Below are 14,763 nucleotides of genomic sequence, written 5' to 3'. Positions count from 1 at the left end.
GGTTAGCTACTGCTCCAAGAATCTTTACAAAGGTTCTGGGTTCGCTTCTGGCGGTACTAAGACCGTGAGGAATAACGGTAGCTCCGTACCTAGACGACATTCTGATACAAGCGTCAAGTTTCCAAACTGCCAAGTTTCATACAGAGTTTGTACTGGCATTTCTAAGGTCACATGGGTGGAAAGTGAACGAAGAAAAGAGTTCTCTATTGCCACTCACAAGAGTTCCCTTCTTAGGGACTCTTATAGATTCTGTAGAAATGAAAATTTACCTGACAGAAGACAGGTTAACAAAACTTCTAAATGCTTGCCGTGTCCTTCATTCCATTCCACACCCGTCAGTGGCTCAATGCATGGAGGTAATCGGCCTAATGGTAGCGGCAATGGACATAGTACCCTTTGCACGCCTGCATCTCAGACCACTGCAATTGTGCATGCTAAGTCAGTGGAATGGGGATTACTCAGATTTGTCCCCTATGCTAAATCTGGATCAAGAGACCAGAAATTCTCTTCTATGGTGGCTCTCTCGGCCACATCTGTCCAAGGGGATGCCCTTCAGCAGGCCAGATTGGACGATTGTAACAACAGACGCCAGCCTGATAGGTTGGGGCGCTGTCTGGAATTCCCTGAAGACTCAGGGATCATGGACTCAGGAGGAGAGTCTCCTTCCCATAAATATTCTGGAATTAAGAGCAGTTTTCAATGCCCTTCTGGCTTGGCCTCAGTTAGCAACTCTGAGGTTCATCAGGTTTCAGTCGGACAACATCACGACTGTGGTGTACATCAACCATCAGGGAGGGACAAGGAGTTCCCTAGCGATGATGGAAGTCTCAAAGATAATTCTCTGGGCAGAGTCTCACTCTTGCCACCTATCAGCGATCCACATCCCAGGCGTGGAGAACTGGGAAGCGGATTTTCTAAGTCGCCAGACTTTTCATCCGGGGGAGTGGGAACTTCATCCGGAGGTCTTTGCCCAAATACTGCGGCATTGGGGCAAACCAGATCTGGATCTCATGGCGTCTCGCCAGAACGCCAAACTTCCTTGTTACGGATCCAGGTCCAGAGACCCGGGAGCAGTTCTGATAGATGCTCTGACAGCACCTTGGGCCTTCAACATGGCTTATGTGTTTCCACCCTTCCCGATGCTTCCTCGATTGATTGCCAGGATCAAACAGGAGAGAGCATTGGTGATTTTAATAGCGCCTGCGTGGCCACGCAGGACCTGGTATGCAGACCTAGTGGACATGTCGTCCTGTCCACCATGGTCTCTACCTCTGAGACAGGACCTTCTGGTGCAGGGTCCTTTCAAACATCCAAATCTAATTTCTCTGAGGCTGACTGCGTGGAGATTGAACGCTTGATTCTATCAAAGCGTGGATTCTCGGAGTCGGTGATTGATACCTTAATACAGGCTAGGAAACCTGTTACCAGGAAAATTTACCATAAAATATGGCGCAAATACTTGCATTGGTGCGAATCCAAGAGTTACTCATGGAGTAAGGTTAGGATTCCTAGGATATTGTCTTTTCTACAAGAAGGTCTAGAAAAGGGTTTATCCGCTAGTTCATTAAAGGGACAGATCTCAGCTTTGTCCATCCTTTTACACAAACGTCTGTCAGAAGTTCCAGACGTTCAGGCTTTTTGTCAGGCTTTGGCCAGGATTAAGCCTGTGTTTAAAACTGTTGCTCCACCATGGAGCCTAAACTTAGTTCTTAACGTTTTACAGGGTGTTCCGTTTGAACCCCTTCATTCCATTGATATCAAGTTGTTATCTTGGAAAGTTCTGTTTTTAATGGCTATTTCCTCGGCTCGAAGAGTCTCTGAGTTATCGGCCTTACATTGTGATTCCCCTTATCTGATTTTCCATTCAGACAAGGTAGTTCTGCGTACTAAACCTGGGTTCTTACCTAAGGTAGTCACTAACAGGAATATCAATCAAGAGATTGTTGTTCCATCATTGTGCCCTAACCCTTCCTCAAAGAAGGAACGACTTCTGCACAATCTGGACGTTGTTCGTGCCCTGAAATTTTATTTGCAGGCAACTAAAGATTTTCGACAAACTTCTTCCCTGTTTGTCATTTATTCTGGTCAGAGGAGAGGTCAAAAGGCTTCGGCTACCTCTCTCTCCTTCTGGCTTCGTAGCATAATACGTTTAGCCTATGAGACTGCTGGACAGCAGCCTCCTGAAAGAATTACAGCTCATTCTACCAGAGCTGTGGCTTCCACTTGGGCCTTTAAAAATGAGGCCTCTGTTGAACAGATTTGCAAGGCTGCGACTTGGTCTTCACTTCACACTTTTTCCAAATTTTACAAATTTGACACTTTTGCTTCTTCGGAGGCTGTTTTTGGGAGAAAGGTTCTTCAGGCAGTGGTTCCTTCCGTGTAAAGAGCCTGCCTGTCCCTCCCGTCATCCGTGTACTTTTAGCTTTGGTATTGGTATCCCATAAGTAATAGATGACCCGTGGACTGACTACACTTAACAGGAGAAAACAAAATTTATGCTTACCTGATAAATTCCTTTCTCCTGTAGTGTAGTCAGTCCACGGCCCGCCCTGTTTTTTATGGCAGGTCTAAATTTTAAATTATACTCCAGTCACCACTGCACCCTATAGTTTCTCCTTTCTCGTTTGGTTTTCGGTCGAATGACTGGGTATGACGTAGAGGGGAGGAGCTATATAGCAGCTCTGCTTGGGTGATCCTCTTGCACTTCCTGTTAGGGAGGAGTTATAATCCCATAAGTAATGGATGACCCGTGGACTGACTACACTACAGGAGAAAGGAATTTATCAGGTAAGCATAAATTTTGTTTTTCACCTGTGCTCTTGTTCAGGTAGCCCAAAATATGACCTGTTGGAGAGGCATGTGGTCAAGTTTGAAAAGCAGTGGTTTAGATGAACCTAGTATAATGTAATACATCGACTTATCTATATACGGGATTCATTTTGTCCAGTGTGTAAACAGTTACTCGCAAGATTGATTATCATGTAAAATTGTGCCTTACAGAATTATGAAGCGGAATTCTGCATATTTGTTAAATATTTGTACATAATTTAAAAGAACAAAGATAGTGTAGACTTGGGAAAAGTACCTAACATAACTCAATTTCTCAGACTGAATAAAGTCTTCATATGCGGAATGCACATAAACAATAGGCTTCACAGTACAGCAGATAAAGTTCAATTAAACAAAAGAAAAAGGAAATGCATAAAATCTCATAAAAGATAACCCTATTTCTAAAAATGAATTAAGCCTTCATATAAATTATGGAAATAACCATTAGGCTTCATAATACAGCAAATTGGTGCCATTAAAAGACATGTAAAGAACAAAACAATCTGCCAAATACCTAACCAACTCCGAATCACCAGTCCAGAAAATCAAGACCCTCAAGGTCTTGATGTAATTCAGATGTTAACTGGTCTAAATAAAACAAACATTCTAAATATAATATTGTGAGGAATCTCAGCTACCCTGAGACCGTTGTATTCAAAGGACCCACAGTAAGATAGAAAATATGTTGAGGTCTTCAGTGCAAAACACTTAAAATTTCCAATGCCCCCATGCAAGAACATTTTATGGAGATAAAGTTAGATCTTCACAGGTATGCGCATCACGTGTTTCCCACACCATGTTCTTCTAGGCCTTGATCTTCCCTGGTCTCTCTCCAATCCAGCTTTCCTTCTAGCACAGTCAGGCCCAGGCACCTCTGCTCCTTAATAAGAAGGGATTGAATCAGCACAGTAATTTATGGCACCTGGCTCACATTGAAATTTGTCATTCCAGATATGCTATAAGGCTATAGACTGCAGTGTTCCTAGAGCGTTTTGTGATAAGCTGGGAAACTGATGCCTAGCTCCTACTAGAGAAGTTGCACAGTCTATAGAGCTATTAGCAATTCCCTAATCACACTAATTCAATATACGTTAAAAAAAATAAAGCAATAGCTGCACAGCATTTTTGTGGTATTGCACTCATCTCTCACAAGCAGGGTGTACAAGATTTGTATTAAAGGGACAGTCAACAACAGAATTTTTGTTGTTTAAAAGGATAATTAAACCCTTTATTAGCCATTTCCCAGTTTTGCATAACCAAAGCAGTTATAACAATATACATTTACCTCTGTAATTGCCTTGTATCTATGCCTCTGCAAACTTCCCCCTTATTTCAGTTCTTTTGACAGACTTGCATTTTAGCAAATCAGTGCTCACTCCTAAGTAACTTCACGTGCATGAGCTCAATGTTATCTACATGAAACACATGAACTAATGCCCTCTAGTGGTGAAAAACTGTCAAAATGCATTCAGATTAGAGGTGGCCTTCAAGGTCTAAGAAATTAGCATATGAACCTCCTGTGTTTAGCTTTCAACTTAAAAATACCAAGAGAACAAAGCAAAATTGGTGATAAAAGTTAAATGGAAAGTTGTTTAAAATTGCATTCCCTATTTGAATCATGAAAGTTTATTTTGGACTTGGCTGTCCCTTTAACTCAGTGGTTCTGAATCATTGAGACCTGAGCAGATACAACATAACTTCTGACCTCTGACTTCCTCCACAGAGAGATAAATAAATACATCAATATTCAAATCAAACTCGATGACCCCAGTAGCTACCGCCACATCTCACTCCCAAACTCTTTATTCAGGAAAATATTGGCAACGTATTAATTTAATACTAAGAAGACATCGTACACGTAGACCAGGCGGGGTTTGTCCCACACAGGGAAGCTCGAGACAACACCATTAGAGCCCATACTCTCATGTCCTATGCCAAAAAGACAGGGATCAAATTGATTTTCGTGGCCACAGACGCAGAAAAAGCATTTGATCGCACTAATTGGCTAATTCTATGCTACACATTAGAAGCATTCGACTTTGGCCCCCTCAAGATAAAAATTTTAATTTATACTCCTCTCGATCCGCCAAAATCAAAATAAATGGTTCACTTTCCAAAACACTTAACATTAACAGCAGCACATGCCCCATACTATTTATACTCACCATGGAATTGTTAGCAGCCCACATAAGACACAATCAAAACATCACCGGGATTCAAATAGGACCGAATGATTACAAAACCGCCATGTTCACGGATGATGTGCTCCTCACACTATCTTCACCTGCGACATTACCTGAAGTACTCATAGAATTACACAACTTCGGCTCCTATTCTAACTTTCTAGTCAATAACTCAAAATCCAAAATTCTGAATATAAACTTACCCCAATCAGACTTTGCCACAGTGAAACAAAATTGTCGACTACAGTACCAGACTAGCGCCCTCAGATACTTGAGCATATACTTATTCCCTTATCCACTACTAGATAATGGCAAATTAATGAAAAGAGAGAGATTGAAAGAAACCCCCGGGACACTTATACACCTCATGGTTAAAATACGCACTTAGCACTGTCTCAGCACCTCCCCCCATAAACAGAACTTATTTAGACCACTGACGTCTTATGAATCTCATTGTAGAGGAGACAAACCAATCTCGACAACTCTCTTCCTGGCCAGTAAAATTATAAGAGAAGGGCTCTACCCTGGTTTGCCCACCTATACACAGAAATGTCAGGCAGACCTTGATACTTAAATTTTTGAAACTGAATGAAAGATAATTTTTAAATTATCTAACAAATCCTCAAATTCACCAAATATTGGAGATGGACCACAAAATACTCTTAAGATGGTGCCTGACCCCTGACAGATTAGCTAAGATATATAAATCGAATTCTGGTAGATGCTGGAGAGGATGCAGACAGCAAGGCGCATTTTATCACGTGTTTGGATTTCCCAATAATAAACATATTATGGAAATAAATAGAAACACAATTTAAAGAACTTTTCTCTGACTCCTTCACATTAACTCACAGCATGGCCTTACTGAACGATCTGTCACCCCTTCAATGTAAAATTAGAGCGCATTTGCTTCAGATAGGGATTAACGGGGCTAAGTAACTGATAGCCAGACTTTGGAAAACTACAACCTCACCCAATATAACAATGTGGTCAGAGAAAACCAAGGAGCTATTAATACTGGAAGAATATGGTTATACGAAACGCAATCAAGTAGATTTTTTCTTAGAGCTCAAATTCTACTGGGAACAAATAACACAAACCCAGACTGTATAGTTCACTCAAGGAATTACTTTACACCCCTCCCCTTCTCCCCCTCCCTCCTCTTTCCAACCTCTCCTACTCCCCTTCCTGAGAGGACCGGACACTCAGGCATTGTTGCAATGTTCAAATGTTATTTGTTTTCGATTTCAGTAGTACAAGCGAAAGCCTATAATGGACAATAAGGTACAATTTTAATGGTCACCAAGTCCTTTTACATACTTCAATTTTCCTGGAAGGGAAACATACAACAAAAAAGAAAAGCAAAGAGACACGAGACTACAGCCTCACAAGTGACATACTCATGGTCCTGGAAAAATATGAAGACCAGCCCTATTTTCCGTTGAGTCGGTAGAACACATATGCCCCATTTTTCTCAAAGAGGATTACTGGTATAATCCTTCCCCAATATTTTGTTCAGAATTTAATTATATTATTTTGCATTAATTAAATATGCCAGATTGTTGTTATAAATGCACCCTACAACCCAACTGCATCCATTAATCACCCCTTTAAATTGAAGCTTTCCAGTTCGAGCTGCTGCAGCCCACCAGTAAATCTCCTACTATCCTGGTAGTCCAATCCAGCCCTGGACATACTACAAAATAACAGAGCAATGAACAGAGTATCTATATAACCTTGAGATATTGTGAAAGTAGAATGCCTAACATTATTGTCTTCTTGTGTAAATTCTGTTCTTTGTCATTTGATACTATATCTTCAATAAAGCTTGTTTAAAACTAAAAAAAATAATAATATTCAGATCAAACTGATCCATAGATTGTCAGGAATATTTTTTTTTTCTCAAATCTTTTTATTAAGAATACAATAGGCAGAAGGATGCATAGTAACACAAAATTGACAGGTTACATTCATTTAGTTGTTTACATAAAAAGCAAATTTATGACTAAAAGTAATAATATACATAAACATGTATCCTGGATTCCTGTCTTAACCTTTTTACAGAAATAAGACAAACAATAACATTAGTGTCTCAATGCCCATAATATAACAGTTAGGGTGGTACCTTTAGAATTATACAGTAAATGTACCCAGGTATGAACTAAACCAGAATAAATTATAATCAAAACTAAACATTGGTCAAGAGGAAACCTAGATTGCTAAATTTTTAAGATATTGTTCCCATGTGATTTGCAACTCAATAAATTGTTCTCTTTTGCCTGACAAATATAATCCATATTCGTCAAGTTCAATCAAATTTGTAACTTTATTACACCATAATTTTATGTAAGGAATTTCAGTAGATCTCCAGTTTTGTGCTACTAGAACTTTTGCGCTGTTTATCATAATTTCTCTTGTTAAGTGTATCCAGTCCACGGATCATCCATTACTTGTGGGATATTCTCCTTCCCAACAGGAAGTTGCAAGAGGATCACCCACAGCAGAGTTGCTATATAGCTCCTCCCCTCACTGCCATATCCAGTCATTCTCTTGCAACTCTCAACTAAGATGGAGGTCGTAAGAGGACTGTGGTGTTTTATACTTAGTTTATTTCTTCAATCAAAAGTTTGTTATTTTTAAATGGTACCGGAGTGTACTGTTTATCTCAGGCAGTATTTAGAAGAAGAATCTGCCTGCGTTTTCTATGATCTTAGCAGAAGTAGCTAAGATCCTTTGCTGTTCTCACATATTCTGAGGAGTGAGGGGGAATAGCGTGCAGGTTTTCCTGTAATAAGGTATGTGCAGAAAAAGCATTTGATCGCACTAATTGGCTAATTCTATGCTACACATTAGAAGCATTCGACTTTGGCCCCCTCAAGATAAAAATTTTAATTTATACTCCTCTCGATCCGCCAAAATCAAAATAAATGGTTCACTTTCCAAAACACTTAACATTAACAGCAGCACATGCCCCATACTATTTATACTCACCATGGAATTGTTAGCAGCCCACATAAGACACAATCAAAACATCACCGGGATTCAAATAGGACCGAATGATTACAAAACCGCCATGTTCACGGATGATGTGCTCCTCACACTATCTTCACCTGCGACATTACCTGAAGTACTCATAGAATTACACAACTTCGGCTCCTATTCTAACTTTCTAGTCAATAACTCAAAATCCAAAATTCTGAATATAAACTTACCCCAATCAGACTTTGCCACAGTGAAACAAAATTGTCGACTACAGTACCAGACTAGCGCCCTCAGATACTTGAGCATATACTTATTCCCTTATCCACTACTAGATAATGGCAAATTAATGAAAAGAGAGAGATTGAAAGAAACCCCCGGGACACTTATACACCTCATGGTTAAAATACGCACTTAGCACTGTCTCAGCACCTCCCCCCATAAACAGAACTTATTTAGACCACTGACGTCTTATGAATCTCATTGTAGAGGAGACAAACCAATCTCGAGAACTCTCTTCCTGGCCAGTAAAATTATAAGAGAAGGGCTCTACCCTGGTTTGCCCACCTATACACAGAAATGTCAGGCAGACCTTGATACTTAAATTTTTGAAACTGAATGAAAGATAATTTTTAAATTATCTAACAAATCCTCAAATTCACCAAATATTGGAGATGGACCACAAAATACTCTTAAGATGGTGCCTGACCCCTGACAGATTAGCTAAGATATATAAATCGAATTCTGGTAGATGCTGGAGAGGATGCAGACAGCAAGGCGCATTTTATCACGTGTTTGGATTTCCCAATAATCAACATATTATGGAAATAAATAGAAACACAATTTAAAGAACTTTTCTCTGACTCCTTCACATTAACTCACAGCATGGCCTTACTGAACGATCTGTCACCCCTTCAATGTAAAATTAGAGCGCATTTGCTTCAGATAGGGATTAACGGGGCTAAGAAACTGATAGCCAGACTTTGGAAAACTACAACCTCACCCAATATAACAATGTGGTCAGAGAAAACCAAGGAGCTATTAATACTGGAAGAATATGGTTATACGAAACGCAATCAAGTAGATTTTTTCTTAGAGCTCAAATTCTACTGGGAACAAATAACACAAACCCAGACTGTATAGTTCACTCAAGGAATTACTTTACACCCCTCCCCTTCTCCCCCTCCCTCCTCTTTCCAACCTCTCCTACTCCCCTTCCTGAGAGGACCGGACACTCAGGCATTGTTGCAATGTTCAAATGTTATTTGTTTTCGATTTCAGTAGTACAAGCGAAAGCCTATAATGGACAATAAGGTACAATTTTAATGGTCACCAAGTCCTTTTACATACTTCAATTTTCCTGGAAGGGAAACATACAACAAAAAAGAAAAGCAAAGAGACACGAGACTACAGCCTCACAAGTGACATACTCATGGTCCTGGAAAAATATGAAGACCAGCCCTATTTTCCGTTGAGTCGGTAGAACACATATGCCCCATTTTTCTCAAAGAGGATTACTGGTATAATCCTTCCCCAATATTTTGTTCAGAATTTAATTATATTATTTTGCATTAATTAAATATGCCAGATTGTTGTTATAAATGCACCCTACAACCCAACTGCATCCATTAATCACCCCTTTAAATTGAAGCTTTCCAGTTCAAGCTGCTGCAGCCAACCAGTAAATCTCCTACTATCCTGGTAGTCCAATCCAGCCCTGGACATACTACAAAATAACAGAGCAATGAACAGAGTATCTATATAACCTTGAGATATTGTGAAAGTAGAATGCCTAACATTATTGTCTTCTTGTGTAAATTCTGTTCTTTGTCATTTGATACTATATCTTCAATAAAGCTTGTTTAAAACTAAAAAAATAATAATATTCAGATCAAACTGATCCATAGATTGTCAGGAATATTTTTTTTTTCTCAAATCTTTTTATTAAGAATACAATAGGCAGAAGGATGCATAGTAACACAAAATTGACAGGTTACATTCATTTAGTTGTTTACATAAAAAGCAAATTTATGACTAAAAGTAATAATATACATAAACATGTATCCTGGATTCCTGTCTTAACCTTTTTACAGAAATAAGACAAACAATAACATTAGTGTCTCAATGCCCATAATATAACAGTTAGGGTGGTACCTTTAGAATTATACAGTAAATGTACCCAGGTATGAACTAAACCAGAATAAATTATAATCAAAACTAAACATTGGTCAAGAGGAAACCTAGATTGCTAAATTTTTAAGATATTGTTCCCATGTGATTTGCAACTCAATAAATTGTTCTCTTTTGCCTGACAAATATAATCCATATTCGTCAAGTTCAATCAAATTTGTAACTTTATTACACCATAATTTTATGTAAGGAATTTCAGTAGATCTCCAGTTTTGTGCTACTAGAACTTTTGCGCTGTTTATCATAATTTCTCTTGTTAAGTGTATCCAGTCCACGGATCATCCATTACTTGTGGGATATTCTCCTTCCCAACAGGAAGTTGCAAGAGGATCACCCACAGCAGAGCTGCTATATAGCTCCTCCCCTCACTGCCATATCCAGTCATTCTCTTGCAACTCTCAACTAAGATGGAGGTCGTAAGAGGACTGTGGTGTTTTATACTTAGTTTATTTCTTCAATCAAAAGTTTGTTATTTTTAAATGGTACCGGAGTGTACTGTTTATCTCAGGCAGTATTTAGAAGAAGAATCTGCCTGCGTTTTCTATGATCTTAGCAGAAGTAGCTAAGATCCTTTGCTGTTCTCACATATTCTGAGGAGTGAGGGGGAATAGCGTGCAGGTTTTCCTGTAATAAGGTATGTGCAGTTAAAATATTTTTCTAGGGATGGAATTTGCTAGAAAATGCTGCTGATACCGAAGTAATGTAAGTAAAGCCTTAAATGCAGTGATAGCGACTGGTATCAGGCTTATTAATAGATATACATACTCTTATAAAAGTGTATTTTAAAACGTTTTCTGGCATGTTTAATCGTTTTTACATATGTTTGGTGATAAAACTTATTGGGGCCTAGTTTTTTCCACATGGCCGGCTTGAATTTTGCCTAGAAACAGTTCCCTGAGGCTTCCCACTGTTGTAATATGAGTGGGAGGGGCCTATTTTGGCGTTTTTTTTGCACAGCAAAAATTACAGACACAGACATCCAGCTTCTTCCTGCATGTTCCAGGACTTCTCTGAAGGGCTCAAAAGGCTTCAAAAGTCGTATTGAGGGAGGTAAAAAGCCACAGTAGAGCTGTGGCAGTTGTGACTGTTTAAAAAACGTTTTTGTCATTTGTTATTCCGTTTTTGGTATTAAGGGGTTAATCATCCATTTGCAAGTGGGTGCAATGCTCTGCTAACTTATTACATACACTGTAAAAATTTCGTTAGTGTAACTGCATTTTTTCACTGTTATTTCAAAATTTGGGAAAATTTGTGTTTCTTAAAGGCACAGTAACGTTTTTTATATTGCTTGTAAACTTGTTTTAAAGTGCTTTCCAAGCTTGCTAGTCTTATTGCTAGTCTCTTTAAACATGTCTGACACAGAGGAACCTACTTGTTCATTATGTTTGAAAGCCATGGTGGAGCCCCATAGGAGAATGTGTACTAAATGTATTGATTTCACCTTAAACAGTAAAGATCAGTCTTTATCTATAAAAGAATTATCACCAGAGGGTTCTGTCGAGGGGGAAGTTATGCCGACTAACTCTCCCCACGTGTCAGACCCTTCGCCTCCCGCTCAGGGGACGCACGCTAATATGGCGCCAATTACATCAGGGACGCCCATAGCGATTACCTTGCAGGACATGGCTGCAATCATGAATAATACCCTGTCAGAGGTATTATCTAGATTGCCTGAATTAAGAGGCAAGCGCGATAGCTCTGGGGTTAGGAGAGATACAGAGCGCGCAAATGCTGTTAGAGCCATGTCTGATACTGCGTCACAGTATGCAGAACATGAGGAAGGAGAGCTTCAGTCTGTGGGTGACATCTCTGACTCGGGGAAACCTGATTCAGAGATTTCTAATTTTAAATTTAAGCTTGAGAACCTCCGTGTATTGCTTGGGGAGGTATTAGCTGCTCTGAATGACTGTAACACAGTTGCAATTCCAGAGAAATTGTGTAGGCTGGATAGATACTATGCGGTGCCGGTGTGTACTGACGTTTTTCCTATACCTAAAAGGCTTACAGAAATTATTAGCAAGGAGTGGGATAGACCCGGTGTGCCCTTTTCCCCACCTCCTATATTTAGAAAAATGTTTCCAATAGACGCCACTACACGGGACTTATGGCAGACGGTCCCTAAGGTGGAGGGAGCAGTTTCTACTTTAGCAAAGCGTACCACTATCCCGGTTGAGGACAGTTGTGCTTTTTCAGATCCAATGGATAAAAAATTGGAGGGTTACCTTAAGAAAATGTTTATTCAACAAGGTTTTATTTTACAGCCCCTTGCATGCATTGCGCCTGTCGCTGCTGCGGCGGCATTCTGGTTTGAGGCCCTGGAAGAGGCCATCCAGACAGCTCCATTGAATGAAATTATTGAGAAGCTTAGAACGCTTAAGCTAGCTAACTCATTTGTTTCTGATGCCATTGTTCATTTGACTAAACTAACGGCTAAGAATTCCGGATTCGCCATCCAGGCGCGTAGGGCGCTATGGCTTAAATCCTGGTCAGCTGATGTGACTTCAAAGTCTAAATTACTCAACATTCCTTTCAAGGGGCAGACCTTATTCGGGCCTGGCTTGAAGGAAATTATTGCTGACATTACTGGAGGCAAGGGTCATACCCTTCCTCAGGACAGGGCCAAATCAAAGGCCAAACAGTCTAATTTCCGTGCCTTTCGAAATTTCAAGGCAGGAGCAGCATCAACTTCCTCCGCTTCAAAACAAGAGGGAACTGTTGCTCATTCCAGACAGGCCTGGAAAACTAACCAGTCCTGGAACAAGGGCAAGCAGGCCAGAAAGCCTGCTGCTGCCCCCAAGACAGCATGAAGGAACAGCCCCCTATCCGGAAACGGATCTAGTGGGGGGCAGACTTTCTCTCTTCGCCCAGGCGTGGGCAAGAGATGTTCAGGATCCCTGGGCGTTGGAGATCATATCTCAGGGATATCTTCTGGACTTCAAAGCTTCTCCTTCACAAGGTAGATTTCATCTTTCAAGGTTATCAGCAAACCAGATAAAGAAAGAGGCATTCCTAAGCTGTGTGCAAGACCTCCTAGTAATGGGAGTGATCCATCCAGTTCCGCGGACGGAACAAGGACAGGGATTTTATTCAAATCTGTTTGTGGTTCCAAAGAAAGAGGGAACCTTCAGACCAATCTTGGATCTAAAGATCTTAAACAAATTCCTCAGAGTTCCATCATTCAAAATGGAAACTATTCGGACCATCCTACCCATGATCCAAGAGGGTCAGTACATGACCACAGTGGACTTAAAGGATGCCTACCTTCACATACCGATTCACAAAGATCATCATCGGTTCCTAAGGTTTGCCTTTCTAGACAGGCATTACCAATTTGTAGCTCTTCCCTTCGGGTCGGCCACTGCCCCAAGAATTTTTACAAACGTTCTGGGCTCACTTCTGGCGGTTCTAAGACCGCGAGGCATAGCGGTGGCTCCGTATCTAGACGACATCCTGATACAGGCGTCAAGCTTTCAAATGGCCAAGTCTCATACAGAGATAGTTCTGGCATTACTGAGGTCGCATGGGTGGAAAGTGAACGTGGAAAAGAGTTCTCTATCACCACTCACTAGAGTCTCCTTCCTAGGGTGATTTTATTGCACTATGTCTATTTTCTGTACACTTTTTTAGGTACAGGAGGATATCCCATTACATTTGATAACCTTTTAAGAAGAGGAACATCAACCCAGCACTTTCTACACTCACATTTGGAATACTTGGAATTATATACACATTTTTTTGGAGCAATTTGGACTTTATTTATTTCACCAGGATTTTGAATCCTTTTTTATGACACATTTTTTATGACACATTTTTTACCACACCCTTTTATATACACACTTTTTAGGTGTACACCTCACGAGAATTATTCACTATCACATATATTATATTCCTTCCATATGGGTTGCTGATCACAACTCATATATTTTTTATATATTTTTATTCATTTTTTCATCTTTTCAAAAAATATTTAATATATTTTTTATATTTTTTACATTTTTTCACCTTTTTGATTTTTACACCAACTTTGGACATATTATCATTTTTATTTTTATTTTTTTTTGGATATTAACCTTGAACATTTGCTTTGGACATTTTGGTATGGGACTTAAACACTTGTATGTTACATAGGACATAACTTCTTGGACATTGTATGGGGCAATCCATTAGATTGTTGAATCTATTTTTAACTGTATTTTTAACTGTCAGTTTATGTTAATAAAATGTTTGTTTAATACATTTTAATATCACATCCTATATATATATATATATATATATATATTTTGTTTTTAATCTTTTACCTTTTAAGTACTTTTTCACATGGTTTTATATATATTCTTTGTGTAACACAATATTATATATTAACCTTGATGTATACACATTCCTAGTCGTGGACACCATCTTTAGCAACCCAACCCTCATCTGAGGGTAGTGTAGCGCTGTATCTTGGCATTTCATTTTACTCTTAACTTTTGGAGTCTGGTTGGGAGACTCCGCCTATATCAGATATAGCTTGTATGGTATTATTGTGGCGCTGATAGATATACATTCATTTGAACTTCATTCCATTCCACGCCCGTCAGTG

Source organism: Bombina bombina, chromosome 1, assembly GCF_027579735.1.
Source record: "Bombina bombina isolate aBomBom1 chromosome 1, aBomBom1.pri, whole genome shotgun sequence".
NCBI classification, from domain to species: domain Eukaryota; kingdom Metazoa; phylum Chordata; class Amphibia; order Anura; family Bombinatoridae; genus Bombina; species Bombina bombina.
This window is presented reverse-complemented; position numbering follows the sequence as displayed.